General features: G+C 36.6%; 1 long non-coding RNA gene across 1 annotated transcript; it reads left to right on the plus strand.

The window, feature by feature from the left end:
* Nucleotides 1–4,110: 4,110 nt before the first annotated feature.
* LOC122106126 lies at nt 4,111–16,867 on the plus strand. The gene is made up of 3 exons (XR_006147124.1): nt 4,111–4,348; nt 9,406–9,411; nt 16,857–16,867. It is a non-coding gene; the product is annotated as an uncharacterized LOC122106126 (long non-coding RNA).
* Nucleotides 16,868–17,283: the final 416 nt, after the last annotated feature.

Consider the following 17,283-nt stretch of genomic DNA (forward strand, 5'->3'; position numbering starts at 1 on the left):
TAATAAATTACTATTGTTGACACCTCCATCTTGATATTCCCCGAAAAAGTGAATATTCTCTGACATTAACTTAGCAATGAATATGTGTAGTCATCCCCTAAGGAATTAGGATAAAGAGAGGAAGGGGTATAAGAATAGATCTCTTGAGTCTAACTGCAAAACCAAATACATTTATTGGGCTGCAGTAAACTTACAAGAATAAGCAAAGCAATCTCAAAAGCAGAACTAAAGAACCAGGAGACAGAAAAGTCAAGATGACATAGAAATTCTCTGAGCTATGAAATGAATTTCCTACAGATTTTGTCATTGATGGGTACAAGCAATTCTATGTGAAGAAATGCGATTCTTTGTTATCACAGCTTGTGCCCAAAACATTTTTCTATATGGAGGCTTGTCACTAATGGCACACAAGAGCACACAAGGGCACAATCACACTGAGATTATAAGAACAGATTCCTCTTCACTTTGTAGAGATGAAACAGTTATTAAATGAAATGTATAACTTTATATATCTCATGCAACTATACATTATATATGTTGTGCATGTTCTATTTTAGGGTATATGCATGGTAATTCTATCATCAGGAAACTGAACTTTCTTCTTTAGGATATGTGATAGAAGCCTATCACATATAAAAAAGAGTGGAATGTTAGAATTCAAAACTGAGACTACAGAATCAAATAGTCAATGAATACGATTGTTAAATGATTTATTAAATAGGAAATAAAAAAGTCAAAAAGTTTCATATGTGAATTAATTTATAAAGTCAATGCTAGAGTGTACAAAAACACTATTTTTAGATATGACCTAATTAAATCTGCATGAGTAATATTATGACTATTTCTAGCCAGCACTAATTAGAGAGAAGTTTGCTTTTCAATAGTATCAAGACAATAATCTTTATTTTTAAAAAATATTGTAAAGGTGATGTACAGAGACTTACATAGATCAAGTAATGAGTACATTTCTTTTTGAACAGTGTTACCTCTTCCCTCATTTTTTCCCAGTTTTTTCCTTCCTGATCCTTCTCCCCAACAAGTTGTATAGTTTATTTTCAACATAGTGTCTAGTGAGTATCACTGCTGCATTTGTTCACCCGTTGTCTCATCATTTCTGTGCTTTCCCCTTCCCCACTCCAAATCAGATAAACTTTCATACATACAAGCCAGGCCCAAAGAAACATAGGTTCCATGGTTTCTCTTATTTGCAATAACTAGTACATGTCTAGGATAATCAAAATGGTCAAAAGCTATGTACACATGACCATAGAAGATGATGTTAAGTGAAATGAACCCTAAGATAGGGACACAATTTTTTTCTTTCTTGCTATTATTTCTAATTTATTTATAATGTACTATGTGACTTTTTTTTGTTTCTTTGTATGTTCCACCCCCACGGTATAATCCCTGTTTTCACTATATTTGATTCCGGTGCCTTGAATCTTGTATATGCACTTCTCTAATTGGGGGAGGAGAAGGGAAACAACAAAATGGTTAAATAGGGATACAGGTTGACCCATTGTAATAATGAATTGTACAAGACACTAAGTTGAAAACAAACTTTACAACTTGCGGAGGAGCTGTTGTGGAAGTGGGAGGGAAGGGATGGTAGGGGAAAAACAAAGGAGCAGGCAACAATGCTTGATAGGAAATGTACTTATTACCTTGTTCATGTAACTGTAACCCCTCTGTACAATAATTCTATAATAAAAACATACAAAAATCCTCTTATACAAGACAAAAGGTGTAGAAATTAAGAAAACAAAACAAAACAGGGACAGAAAGGGGAAAACCAAAAGAAGGAATAAACAAACTCCAAAAGTAAAATAAAAATTATCTTATTTCCATGTCTTGGAGTTCATTTCTACAATCATCATTTTATATGATCATATGCATGTAACTATTGAGCCTTTGTGATTCTCTCCTGAGGATATCTTCTATTAGTCTTATTTTGTGAATGTTTAGAGTCCTTTTTAACTTATCATGTCCAAATGTAATTTTTTTTTTTTTGGGTCTGGTCGTGGGGCCTGAACTCTGGGCTTGGGCGCTGTCCCTCAACTCTTCAGCTCAACGCTAGCACTCTACCACTTGAGCCACAGCACCACTTCCGGCTTTTTTCTTTCTGCTTATGTGGTGCTGAGGAATTGAACCCAGGGCCTCATGCATGCAAGGCAAGTGCTCTACCACTGAGCTACCTTCCCAGCCCAATTTTTGTCTTTTATTATCTATTGTGTTTATTTATAAATTTATAGGCATATGCTAATTATTGAAAATGAGGGAAAACATGCAACTTATGTTTATTAGGGTCTGACTTACTTTGCATAATATATTTTTTTCCTTATGAATGTTGTAGTATCATTCCTTCTTGATAAAAGCATAGAACAACATTGTTATAAACACTACATTTTTTGACCCATTTGTCCACTTAGAGGCATTTTGGCTATGGTAAACAATGCTGCAATGAACATAGCTGTGATGGTAGCTTTAATGTGGCCTGTTTTGTGATCAGTTGGATAAATGCCCAGGAGTGGGATTGTTGGGTCATAGGGTAGCTATATGTTTAGTCTTCTAAGAAAACACCATACTGTTTTTAGAATGACTGAATAAGTTTACATTCTCACCAACAGTGTAGTAGCATTCCCTTTTGCTATAATGCCACAGCATTTGTTATTGTTAGTTTTCTTGATAATGGCCATTCTAACTGGGGTGAGGTGGAATCTCAATGTTGTTTTGATTTGTATTTCTTTCATGGCCAGAGATGCTGCACATCTCTTCATGTGTCTATTGGCCATTCTTACTTCTTCTGAGAAGTCGCTTTTTAAGTCTTTAGCCCATTAATTATTTAAGTTGTTATTTCTTTGAGGATTTGTTTTTTTGGGGGAGAGGGTAATTTTTTTGAGCTCTAAGTATATTTTAGACATGAGGACCTTCTCTGACGCCTAGCTAGTAAATATCTTCTCCAATTTTGTGGGCTATTTATCTTGAGAGCTATGTCCTCTGCCATGCAGGAACTCTTCAAGTTGATGTAATGCCATTAATCCATCCATCCTTTAATTTGTTGTGATTCTGGATCTTCACTTAGGAAATTTCAACCTATACCAAGGAGCCCTAGCATTTCCCCTATTCCTTCCCAGGATATTTTCATGGTATATTTGGCCTTACATTGAGGTCTTTGATCTATTTGCAACTGATTCTGGTTCAGGGTCATATATACGAATCTAACTTCAGTTTTCCATACATTTAAAGCCGATTCAACCATTTTTGAAGAGTCAAGATAACAATCTTTATTGGAATATTTTAAATTGTGCAACATTAAATTGTGTAAAAATAAACTTGTATATTTTCTATAAGCTCTATCTTAAATATATTGACCTTAAAAGATTGTGATTTGGTTGAAGTCTGAGAAGGTGAAGAAGATAAGAATGAGAACATCTTATCTTGTGTAATTTGCTGGAAACTCTCATAACATTTGGTGAGCATAAGAATAATAAATAATTTTCCAGGAAGAAGAATTTTGAAAAATATGTAATTCCATCAACTTTTCATTTATTCCCATCATTGTCACTATTTAAGTATAGCTTAATATTTAAATTATCCAGTTTGACTTGTTGTGTGTCTGAATTTTTCCTTAGAAAGTTTCTTCTCATTCCAAGGAGCACTAATGTGACCCCTACTCCTTCCTGCAATAGTTTCATGGTTTCTGGTTTTACACTGAGGTCTTCAATCCAAGTTGAATCGATGCTGTTGCAAGTGATACGTAAGGGGCTAGTTTCACTTTTCTGCATATGAAAATCCAGTTTTGTCAGAAATCATTTGTTGAAGAGGCTGTCTTTCTTTCAGCCTGGTTTTGGCTCGCTTATCCTCAGGTAGGTATTTGTGGATTTATTTCTTTTTTTCTTTTTTTAAGATTATGCCTTTTATTAATTCATACACAATCACTTGTCTTCTGGCTTGTTGAAATACTAAGTTAGATAACACTTGCCACAGTAATGTCTGTCAAAGTGGCTAGCCATAAAAACTCCAGCACAACATTCATCTGAAGGGCACTCTCAGTGAAGACAGAGAATTTGCCATTTTCATACAGTATTTTAGGAAATCCAATTCTTTCTCTTATGCTTGTTCCTCTTAGGAGTGGTGTAAGGCTTCTTCTTCCTTTTCTTAGCACCACCCTGAAGTCTCAATACTAGATGAAGAATGGGCTCGTTTTGAATGTTGCAGTCAGATAAAGTACATCCATCTTCCAGCAGCTTACCAGCAAAGTTTAGTCTTTGCTGATCAGGAGGAATTCCTTCCTTATCCTGGATCTTGGCCTTTACATTTTCTATAGTATCCGAGGGTTCAACATTGAGTGTGATGGTTTTCCCCGTAAGGGTTTTGATAAAAATCTTTATCCTAGTGGTGGTCCCACCGCTGATGGCTGATTGCAAAGGTTGTGGGTTTATTTCTAGGTCTTCTGTTCCATTTGGTCATACATTCATTTTTGTTATATTAAATTGTTTAAACATTTAAAATGGAAATGTGCCAGATGTTCTGCTATAAAATATTTCATTATTTTCTTCCAATCTCCTGAGTTTTCAAATTAAAATAGTTTGAGAAACCCATAACTGATTGCAGCACCCACAGTACTTTAGTGTCATGTATCGAAGATAGAAAGCACTGAAGGGTAGCTTTGGAACTCCGTGGATGGAAAAAAATGATGAAAAATGCTTATAGTTTTAATTATTCATAGCAATTATGGTGATCTGCCTAAAGTCTTTATAATTTGACTACTGAAATCTGTGGACTTGTTTCATTTTTTAATACAATTCAATACCAAGTTCCTAAAGCTATTAAAGTGGTTTATGAAGAATTCACCTGGTTGGGATTTGAATTTATTTATTTATTTATTTTTATTTTTGGGTCTGGTCGTGGGGTCTGAACTCTGGGCTTGGGCACCGTCCCTCAGCTTTTCAGTTCAAGGCTAGCACTCTACCACTTGAGCCACAGTGCCACTTCTGGATTTTTTTTTTTTTTTTTTTTTGCTTATGTGGTGCTGAGGAATTGAACCCAGGGCCTCATGCATGCAAGGAAGTGGTCTACCACTGAGTCACCTTCCCAGCCCCTGAGATTCTTACTGGACAGTCAGACAAAGGACGATAGTATTTGAGGCCACACCCAGGCAAAGTTAGGAAAAATTTGTGTCTACAAACAAGCTGGGGATGGAACTTGGGGGTTCATGCTTCTAATCCTAGCTGAGAGCTGAGGATCTTGGTTTAAAGTTAGTGGAGGCAGGAAATTCCACGAGACTCATACCTCCAATTACCTATCAAAAAAACAGAAATGGCACTGTTGCTCAAAATGGTAGGACACTAACCTTGAGCACAAAAGCTGAGGGACAGTGTCCAGGCCCTGAGTTCAAGCCCCAGGACCAGCACAAAAACAAACAAAACAAGCTGGATGTGGTGGCATATGCCTGTAACTAATCTATCCCAGCTACTCATGAAGCCTCATCACTTGAGGTTAGCCTGGGCAAAGTGAACATGAGACTTACCTGAAAAACCAACTGAAAGCAAAAAGATTGGAGGCATGCATCAATTAACAGAATACTTGCAGACCTCAGTTCAATGCCCAGTATGGTAAAAGGAAACAAAGAAACAGTATTACCATATGCTTGGTTCTCTGTTGAATGTCTTCTATTGTTGTTCTGGGGCCCTCTATTGTTATCTTTGTCTTCATTCCCACTGAAAGTCAAGCCAGTGTTCCAGGAACTGATATCCTGTATTTTCCCCTGTTGGAGTTACTTTGCAAGGAATAAATCCTGCTCTTGAACCTCAGCCTAATAATTGGACCATTGTCATTTACCAAGTAAATATTTTATGCTGACATTAATACATATCAATTTGTAAACAAAATTTTTTCCTTAAATACACGATGGCCTATAGCTGACTCCTTCAAGATCTGTTTGGGATTCTCTTTGTCCAAAATGTGATTTCTGCTGGTGCTTGTGGCTCACAACTGTAATCTTAACTACTCAAGGAGGCTGAGATATGGGGATCACAATTTGAAGACAGCTTGGCAGAAAAGTCCAAGAGACTCTTATCTTGAATTAAGCACCAACAAAACAACAAAACAAACAAAAAGAAAACCACCATGATTTGTTTAAACTTTCCAGGAAGTAAGCTGTGCTGACTGGCCAGAAGGCCTAGGATCAAAACTGACTTTTGCTGCTTCCAAATTTGATCTTGCCAGCAGAGTGTCATTTCAGGTGTTTTAATCAGCTAGTTATTTCTTTTTACTTGTAAGAATCATGGTTGAATCTATCTCTATCCTGAGGTAATCCCCTCATTCCCAATATAATTTGAGATTTGAATTAAATGTTAACTTATTTATTCCTAGTTGGATTCCTGTCAGAATAGCTGAGTCTTCCACCTAGAACTTAAAAGCTGTTATTAAGTATGAATTTTGAGGAAGGCAACTATTTGTAAGCAAGGATTGCAAATCAGGGGCTAAATGTCTAGATCTGACAGAGATCTTACAGCCACTCCAACTGTAGTAGATTTTCACATCCTGAATAGTCTTTTTTATTATTACTAATACTTTTTTTATTGTGAAAATACCATACAGAGGGGTTACAATTACATGAGCAAGGTAATAAGTACATTTCTTTTTTTTAATGAAAAATTATGTTTTAATTATCTTTAAGTAGTTGTACAAAGGAGTTACCATTTAACAAATCACTTTATAAGTACACCATATCTTGATGTCATCCCTTTCATTATTCTTCTCCATGTTCAAAACCAATAGCTGAAGCCAACTCCAACAGCTGTGAGGTATTTCACAATATTTCACTAATATAGGAATTTTATACTGTTGACAGGTAAAGGGAAAAAACCCAGCAATTTCAAAAATGTTAAGGTCATGTTTGATTTAAAAATCATTGTTGTTTAGGAGCAAGAGTTTCTCATTTATATATACATGATATTATTTAAAACCACTAATTTAATTTCATTTTTGAAAGAAATGTTCATGCAGACTAAACACAATCAAATATGCTCATCATGGACAGTAGTGTTGTCTCTTCTTAAAGACGAAATATCAAACATAGTTACATTTGAGTTCTAAGGTTCTGGAAATGCTCAAAGAATCGGTCAGCAATGAACTAGCAATGTAGAAAGGCCACGCTAAGAAAATAATGGTGAAAATAAATGTGGAGTGCTGCTGTGAGGCTGTGCCAGACATGGCAGGGGGTGACAGAAATAACACAAAGATACCCTAAGAAGACGCTATTGCAATTTTACAGTAAAACAAAATATCAGACTGAGCATGATGGTGCATAACTGTAACCCCAGCTGCTCCCATGGTAGAGATAATAACACTATAATTTGAGAACAGCTGAGGAAAATGTTAGTGAAATTCTGTCTCAAAAGCAAGCCAGGAATGGTGAAGTATACTTTTAATCCCAGCTACTCAGGAGATGATGTCAGAGGATCCCATTCTGAGACCAGTCTGGGCAAAAGCACAAGATCCTATCAGAAAAAACAAACAAACAAGCAAAAACTAGAAGCAAAATGAGTAAGAATATAGCTCAAGTGGAAGGGTGCAAGTGTGAAGCCCTGAGTTCTATCCTCAGTAGTATAAGAAAATTCAAAAAAGAAAAACAAACCAACAATGTTCTACTGCAGAAGTAGGAGTTGATGGGTCTCACTCAAGAGACTGAAATGTCAACGTGAAGAGCATCATGTGATCCCCCAGACAAGCCAAAAGCAGCTTCTGATTTTGAAATATTGAAGGGCCAATGATCTTGATCTCTAGCTCAAAGTTTCTCATTTTTTTCCAGCCGTCCATCATAGAAGCTGCAGGACTGATGGGTCTGGGTTTCTCCAATACTCAGGAAGAAATAAGGTCTTCACCTTGAAGTCAAGCTTAGCCTTTATCATGGCAGTCAACTTGCTTTCCAAGATGGGCAGTCTCAGGATGAATAGATCATAAATAACAGAGATGATTGGTGAATGAGGTGATCACTGGTTCACACCTGGAAGTGTGAAAACAATAGGCTCCCAATCCTGCCTTGGGCAGTTTCATTTCTACCCTTGCTCTCTTGGAGCATATCTGCCTTGGGAGTCTTATGGGTAAAGACAGTTCCGAAGACCCCTCCTGCACCTCTGGGCAGAGAAAGAGTCAAAGAGAGAAAACCTCCCATCTCACACTTTCCCAGAAGGGTTTAGTCGAGAGGACAAAGCAGCAAACTTTGGCATCCACGATGTGCCTTTTGAGATTGTGTGCAGGACTTGACTGGCAATAGGGATCTTCCAGAGGACCCATTATCCACCTTCCTAAGAAGTGACTCTGACCTAATGAGTACATTTATTATCAAGCATTGTTGCCTCCAACTTTGTATCTTGACCTCAGCCTCCCCCTCCCCCCTGCCCAAGTTGTAAAGTTCGTTTTTCGACATAACATCTTGTACCTCTCATTGTTGCGATGGGTCCACCTGTATCCCTATTTAAACGATTTGTTTTTTCCTTCCCCTCCACAACATATACAAACATCAAATACAATGAAAACAGGGGTTATACCGTGGGGGGAGGGACATACAAAGCAACAAAGAAATCATCTTATAAATATGTTAGAAACAATAGCAAGAAAGAAAAACCATTTGAGTCCTTATCTTGGGGTTCATTTCGCCTAACATCAACTTATCTGACCTTTTCTGCTCGACTCAGACATATACTAGTTATTGCAAATAAGGGAAACCATGGGACCTATGTTTCTTTGAGCCTGGCTTACTTCACTTAATATAATTTTTTTCCAAGTCTTCCCATTTCCTAACAAACAGGTCAATGTCAATCTTTCTGATGGAGGCATAGAATTCCATTGTGTACATATAGCACATTTTCCTGATTCATCTACTGAGGGGCATCTGGGTTGGTTCCATATCTTAGCTATGGTAAATAATGCTGCAATAAACATAATTGTGCTGGTAGCTTTAGTATGGTCTTATTGGTGATCATTTGGGTAAATGCCCAAAAGTGAGATTGCTGGGTCAAAGGGAAGCTCTATGTGGAGTCTTTTGAGGAACCTCCATACTACTTTCCAAAGTGGTTGAACAAGTTTACACTCCCACCAACAATGCAGTAGGGTTCCCTTCTGTCCCCATCCCCTCCAGCATCTGTTGTTATTAGACTTCTTGATTTTTGCCATTCTAACTGGGGTGAGGTGGTATCTCAATGTTGTTTTGATTTGCATTTCTTTTATGGCTGGGGAGGTTGAGCATTTCTTCATGTGTCTATTGGCCATCATGCTTTCCTCTTCAGAGAATTTTCTCTGTAAGTCTTTAGCCAACTTATTTATTGGGAAGTTGTTTCTTTGAGGATTTGTTGTTAGGGAATTTAATTGTTTGAGTTCCAGGTATATTTTAGATATGAGACCCTTGTCCATTGTATGGCTAGTAAAGATCTTCTCTCAATCCGTGGGCTTTCTATTGATCTTGCTAGCTATGTCTTTTGCCATGCAGGAGCTCTGCAGCTTCATGCAATCCCATTTGTCCAACCTTTCTTTGATTTGTTGTGCTTCTGGGTCTCTATTAAGAAAATTTTGGCCTGAGCCAAGGAGACCTAGGATTTCTCCTATTCCATCCTGTAATGTTTTCAGGGTGTCTGCTTTGACTTCGAGGTCTTTGATCCATTTGGAGTTGATTCTGGTGCAGGGTGATATATAAGGTTCTAGCTTTAGTTTTCTACAAGTGATTAACCAATTTTGCCAGCAACATTTACTGAAGAGACTGTGTTCTTCCATTGTATTTTTTTAGCTCCCTTATGGAAGATTAGATGGCTATAGGTCTTTGGGTTCATTTCTGGGTTTTCAATTCTATTCCATTGGTCCTGGGGTCTGTTCTTGTGCCAGTACCAAGCTGTTTTGATTACTATGGCTTTGTAGTAGAGTTTGAAATTTGGTATCGATAGTCCTCAAGCACTGTTCTTCAATAGTCTTTATCTCAGTGAAATCTCACCTTCTTTCCTCTCAGACAATCTCATCAATATGGATAAAATATGTGATCTGCTCTGAGAGACTAGCTCTTCCACCCAGTAAAGCAGATAAGTATCTACATTTAAGAAATCATTGCCTATACTATTTTATTAACCAGCTTTTGCAATGTCTCATTCAAAGATTCTCTCCTTAGTCTAGAAATACTCATCTACAAAGGATCTTCAGGGCTCTTGTGAGTCTCATTACTCTCAATTATGAACCAATCACAGACTTTTTTTGTTATTGTTATTGATTGTGTGGTTTGAACTCAGTGCCTTAGACTCTGTCTCTGAACCTCTGTGTTCAAGGCTAGTGATCTACCACTGGAGCCACAGTGCTGCTTCTGGTTTTTGAGTGGTTGATTGGATATAACAGTCTTATCTTGAATTTTCCTGCCATGGCTGGCTTTGAACCTTCATCCTCAGATCTCAGCCTCCTGAGTAGCTAGGATTACAGGAATGAGCCACTGGCACTCAGATCCTACCACTGACTTCAATGTCATTCATAAATACTTATACTCTTGATTTTATTTCAGAGGAAAGGGCATTATATTTTCTACTTTTGTTTTCTCCTACCTCCTATTAATAGCATGTTAATGCCAGACAGAGGTTTTGATGAGGATTCTGTAAATACATCTTCAATGCTGAAATAGTTCAGTGGTGAATTTTCCACACAGGACAATGGGGGATGTCATGGAAAACCGTCAACTGCTAAACTAGAGTGGTGACATTTCCTTTTCATGTTTGCACTATAAATCATCAAAGTATTTGCCATTTGGTGGGAAGAAAATATTTTCTGTGGGCACATATGACCACAAGCACAAAATAGAATATATGCCTAAAAATAAAATTCTTGAAAATTCATTTTTGTTAAATCATCTCAAATCCAAGTTTCCTTAACTTCAGTCTTTATTACTGTATTAGAAATTCACACAGGCTAATCAAATGCTCTATCACTGACCTACACTACATGGCCTAAGTTGTTTTCTTTTCATGTTCAACTAAATCATATATGACCCTCCAAAGTCTATCAATTTGATAATATTCTACTTTGGGTATTAACATTTATTAAGATCATGAAAGTAGGGCTGGGAAGATAGCTCAGGGGTAGAGTGCTTGCCTTGCATGCATGAGGCCCTTGGTTTGATTCCTCAGCACCAGATAAGCATAAAAAAAAAGAAAGCCGAAAGTGGTGCTGTGGCTCAAGTGGTAGAGCGCTAACCTTGAGCTGAAAAGCTGAGGGACAGTGCCTAGGCCCAGAGTTCAGGCCCCACGACTGGACCCCCTCCCCCCCCAAAAAAAGATCATGAAAGTAAAATTAAATTACTGTTACATTTTAAAAATATTTTGAAATATTACATAGAATAATCTGTTTCAATTTAAAATTCTCTAAGCATTTTCTAAAAACATCAGGGATACTCTGATCAAGTAAATAGAATGTTGACTCCTGTAGGGAAATTTTTGAAATGAAGAGAAAGGAGATATAATGTAAGTTTAAAGTCTACTAAAAATCGAAAGCATGCAATTTTTATTTATGTTTATGTTTACTTATTTATTTTTGGTGGTCCTGGGCTTGAACTCAAGTCCTGGGTGATATCCTCAAACTTTTTCAGATCAAGGCTAATTCTCTACCACTTGAACCACAAGTCCATTTCCAGCTTTTTTGGCAAATAATTGGAGACAAGAGTCTAATAGCTTCAAACTGGGGTCCTCAGATCTCACCCTCCTGAGTAGCTAGGATTACAGGTGTAAGCCACCAGCACTCACCTGAAATATGTAATGATTTAAGGCTTAGTTTAAATTATATTATATTGTATCACATATAGGGCTGAAGCTTGAGGTCACTGGTAGAGTATTTACCTAGCATATGCAGGATTCAGGTTCTATCTCCAGCTTAGCCAAAAAGAAAATCTATCTCAGATATATATATATATATATATATAGATAGATAGATAGATAGATAGATAGATAGATAGATAGATAGATAGGTAGATATAGATATATTTATATATCTATATATATTCATTCTCTACATATATACACATATATGTATATAAAAAGAGAGAAAAAATACATGCATATATATATATATATATTCCAAAACAGTATAATTACAATTGCTACTTACAAAAACTTCAATATCATCACTTCCAAAATTAAATATTTTTTATATGATATTGTCTTTATTACTGTTATTAAAGTAGAAATTAAATTAATAAAATTTTGGATCATTAATTTAAAGAATATATAGATAGAAAGCCCTCTCAAACCACTGTCCCTTGAGGTTTTTGGATCAATAAACACTATATTGTAGCAGAGTTTAGCTTTAAATAATCAAAGTTATAATTTTTACTCCCACTGTAAGAAAAAAGTCTTGGCTCTTGATTCTCAAATATTATTTCCTTTCCATGTATATTTCACAGATATTTTCATTTTTTTAAAATTTTTGTTCAAGCCTGAGAAAAGTGACCAACAATCTTTTTAATGAGCTTAAAACAGGCCCATGGCCACTGGACCATCAGAAATTGAGTTGATCTAGAAATATACCTCAATCTTATTTCCTCAAGAAGCTGAGATCTGAGGACTGTAGTTCAAAGTCAGCCCAAGAACGTAAGTCCATGAGACTTTGGGAAATAGATTATTTTATTGTTGTTGTTGAATAGAAGGATGCCCATTCTTATCTCCAAAGAATCAACCATAAGTAGGCTGGCCTGAGTGGCTGATATCTGTAATCCTAGCTACTCCGGAGGCTGGGATCTGAGGATCTCAGTTCAAGTCAGCCCAGACAAGAGAGTCAGTGAGATTCTTATCTCTAATTAACCACCATAATTAAATAAATAAATAGTCAGAAGCAGAGCTGTGGCTTAAGTAATAGAATGCTTTGAGCAAAAACAACTCAGGGACAGGACCCAGCACTGGCACCAAAGCTTTCAAAAAAATAAAAAGCCTTAAGTGAAGGTATGGCTCAAGTATTAGAGTGACAGCCTTGAGTTAAAAAAAAAAAAAAAGGGAGAACATGAGGTCCTGAGTTGAAACCCGAGAGAGAGACAGACAGAGAGAGACAGAGAGAGACAGAGAGTCAGAGAGACAGAGACAGAGAGACAGAGAGGAGAACAGTACTTACAGATCACATGGCTAGGAAACCTTCAACCGCTCTTCATATCCTTCCTATGGAGCCTTCAGTAGAAGCACAACCTTTTTCTATGCTATCTTTTATTCTCTTTCCAATTCATTGGTTGTAATCCACTTTCAATGCAAATCAGCTAATCCAGTTTTTTTCAAATATCACCTTAAGTAATTAGGTTAATAAGAAGGAGAGAGATTCGTGAGATTTGCAGTAGTGTCTTTCTCGGCTTCAGAAAGGCATGGTTCCTTGTTAGTTTAATATCTAATAAACCTTTGGTATCGTTAAATTAATGACATTAGGAACAGAAAGTTGTTATTGTTGATGTAGTTTGTGGGTGAACTAGTAAATTTTATCAACACAGTTTCTTTAAATGACTTCGTGAATGAAAGCAATATTCTCCAAGTAGGTAATTTATTCCATTTGCAAGTTGTTTATTAACAAAATGTGCAGAGACTCTAAATTAAAATATATCCTGATCATTTTCTTTGAATAAGAAGAAAGTACCTAGGCCATAGAATCTATGATTAGAGGATGAAAGCATTAAATGACACTACTGAGAAAAAATTGGGATGATGTTCACTTTTTAATCAAATTCAGACTATCCATGTAAGTCTTTCAAAGTTTCAAACCAATGCCTCATTGCAAACATTTGACCAATTTGAGCAGGCAACTGGCCAGCCCCACAGATGGACATGAGAAGCCCCAGCCAAGGAAGCACTTGCTCCACTCCAAACAGCTGTGAGGTGCATATTAAGATCATTATTCCCCAATGAGAAATTCAGAACATCTGTCTATTTGGGGCTGCTGTTCTACCAGCTGGAAGCTTGTAACAACTACAAAAGCAACTGATACTTGAATGGCTTCCCAGGTTATCAAATAGGATCTTTTTTAGTTGAATGCTGAGATACAGATAATTAGTATTATTTTGAACATTATTCTAAAGTTTCTAATGATACATGTTATCTTTAAGATAAATTTATTATCTCTGAAGGTAAAAATGATCAATCTTAAGATTTATTTGTTTGCTTGCATTAATGTAATAGTATTCTTACATTGATATAATGACTGAATGCTTTCTTTGCCAATGAGTTTTACAGTGAGTTTTAAGCCATTGTTTTTAGAAGTAAATATATAGAAAACTTGAAACACTAATATTAAGTAAATAAATGCATGTTACTCTTAATACATAAATAAATGCATGTGTGAAACATGTCCTAATTATCCAGTAATCATAGCACCAACTTACCCAAGATTTCAAATATCCACCAAATTAATCAATGGCTTCCACTCATGACTTCAATATACCAGACACATTCTGGTTTGTGATGAGCAAAAGATCTCCAGACAATGCCAAGTATCCTGGGGTGAAAAAAATAAACCCTATTTTGCATGAATAATTCTGGGAGCAAGTCAGTTAAAAGACATACAACACCCAACATTAACAACAACAAAAAAGCAGTCACAAAACAGCAAGAATATGATGACTCCCAACTTCCAAGTATGAGCCCCACACTACACCAGTGGAAATTATTTCACATACATGAATCCATTATTTATTCTCGAGGTTTGTTACTTCTGAAAACCCATCCATTTGTACTTAGTTGCTAGCATCAATTCTCCTTCCAGCTATACTGAATGGCTGGCTATTCAGTGTATGTCTGATTAGTTTTATTCTCCAGAGATCCCTGTGAAGCCTGAGCCTCATTCTTTCTCAAAAGGAACAAGTCTGTGTAACATGAAAAAGACCAGAAACAATTCTATCATTGTCCATGAAGAATCACACATAGATAGTTTGCAGCCTTAAACGCATAGAGAGGCTTGGTGGATAGGCTGAATAAGATGGTATGATCTGCTAACAGAAATGAATTTCTTTCTGATTTAGAGGCCTTTCTTACTTTACTTTTTTTCCTTTCAATTTGCCTAATTTCCCTGAAAAACCTATCTAATACTATATTGACTAGATACAGCAAAAGCAAACTTCCTTTTTGATTGATGATTGTGGAGACAAAGGTATACTTGATCTTTAGGCTGATGTTGAGTATAGGTTCGTTGTATACAACCTTTAATTGCTGAAAAGCTTCTTTCAGAGAAAGTGTGTTGAATTGTTTCATTTGATTGTATTGACTGAGATAATCATGGTTATTATGTTTCATTCTGATAACATGGAGAATCACGTTTACTGGTCAAACCATTCTTTCATCACGAGATAAATTCTTCCTGATTGTGATGTATAATGCTTTTAATATGCTATTAAATTTAGTTTACTAATATTGTTAATGATTTTAACTTACGTTCATCATGGATATTAGGCCTTAATTTTGATAGTTGGGCCCTGTCCTTATTTATCTCATATTAGGCTAATGTTAACTTTGAAAATGTGTTTGAAATGTTTGATAGAATTCACTGTTGACACCATCTAGTCCTAGGCCTTGCTTCATTTAGAGATATTTGATTACTTACAAAATTATTTTATTAGTGAGCTCTGCCAATTTTTTTCTGTGACTCATTCATGGTAGGCTATACCTATCTAGGACTGTATCTGTGCACAATTATTGAGAAAACCATGTCCCTACAATGCTCCTTTTCATGATCAAGACCCACATCAAGTCAAGGAGACAATGAAATCAGGGTGAGATTGAAATGTTGGGATAAGGACTACTTGGAGAGTATGTATGCTGGGAACTAGGGCAAACTAGTATTATCAAGAACAAATCTTGCTTTTCTGCTTAAAACTATTCAGCTATTCTTTAGAATGCTGATCATATAAACAAGCTAAAGTAATGATATTGCTGTTTTAAATCCCTTCAACCTATAGTAATCAGGTATGGCACCAGATAGTGGGGAGAGAACTAGTGTTCCTGGTCCAGCCAGTGTTTACTGGATAACAGCAGCAATGTTGGCCCATGCATGCTACCTGTGGACCAGGGAGTGGTACTTTTGGCCCCCATGTGCCTTGAGATTGCTACTAGACTTTCAGCCTTATGGCAAGTTTATCTGCCCCTGTTACTTAATTTCAATAAACATTATACCTTCCAGCCTTTTCTGTTTTATTTTCATATGTCAGAAATCGGGATTGAGTTTAGGGCCTTGCACTGTCATTCAGGTCTTTGATCACTGCTCATACGCCACTGCTTGAGCAATGCCTCTACTTCTGGCTTTTTGCTGGTTATTTGGAGATAAGAGTCTCATGGATTGATCTGCCTAGAGTGGTTTCAAATCTTGATTCTCAGATCTCAGCTCCTGAGTAGCTAGGCCAGTGCTTGACCCACAGTCTCTTGGCAATCCACTTCACTGCCCTAGAGAAGCTGCTACAACTGTCAAAATGTGGGGATATTCATAGCAGTATTGTGTACCTCTTAGCATTTACAAGATATCCATTGTAATTACTCAGCTTTTGGTTTCTTTTTTATGTTTTTTCTCTTCTCAGCTGATGAAATTGAAGATTTGTTACATTTTATCTTCTCGATAAACCCTCTTATTGATTTCTTGAATTATTTTTCTAGTCTCCCGTATTTCACGTATTTCTGCTCTAATCTTTAGGGTGTATATTTCATTTATTAGCTTGGGGTTGCCTTGTTCTTATTCTTCAGTTTCTTTGAGTCTTTCAATTGGAGGATTTTAATCAATTTACCTTTAGAATCATAGTTAGCATGCTAGAACAGGATAATGTGGCTATAGCTGGCCTTGAGTTGATTCTGGATGACAGGACTATCATTCGTTGGGAGGGATACTATGGGTCTTGAAATACTGAAATGGAAGTATCTGTCTCAGAGACCATAGCTAAGCAGGCCTGAAACACGAGCTGAAGAATACTCAGATTGTATAATATAGTCTTCAGGGTATGGACCTATTAGTAAGGGCACAGGTGAGTTTGGCTTACACTGAGTACCTAGAGAGAGACTTGCTGCACTTAACTGGGTAGGGAGGAATGAGAACAGGGCTGCACATAAAGAATCTGGCTCCATGTAGGTTCCATAGCAGTTGGGTTAGTTGCAGAATATAGTCAAACATGGTCAGAAATGAGTCTATAGTTAGATGTGACAGTTTCAGTCTCTATCCATGATGAATATCATTGAGCCTGCCCCTAGACATGGAACCTACCTTCTCTAAATACTCTTCTTTGGTGTTGGACTCCACTAGGGTTTTGAAACC

Source organism: Dipodomys spectabilis, unplaced genomic scaffold (assembly GCF_019054845.1).
Source record: "Dipodomys spectabilis isolate Male_0828 unplaced genomic scaffold, ASM1905484v1 ptg000038l, whole genome shotgun sequence".
NCBI classification, from domain to species: domain Eukaryota; kingdom Metazoa; phylum Chordata; class Mammalia; order Rodentia; family Heteromyidae; genus Dipodomys; species Dipodomys spectabilis.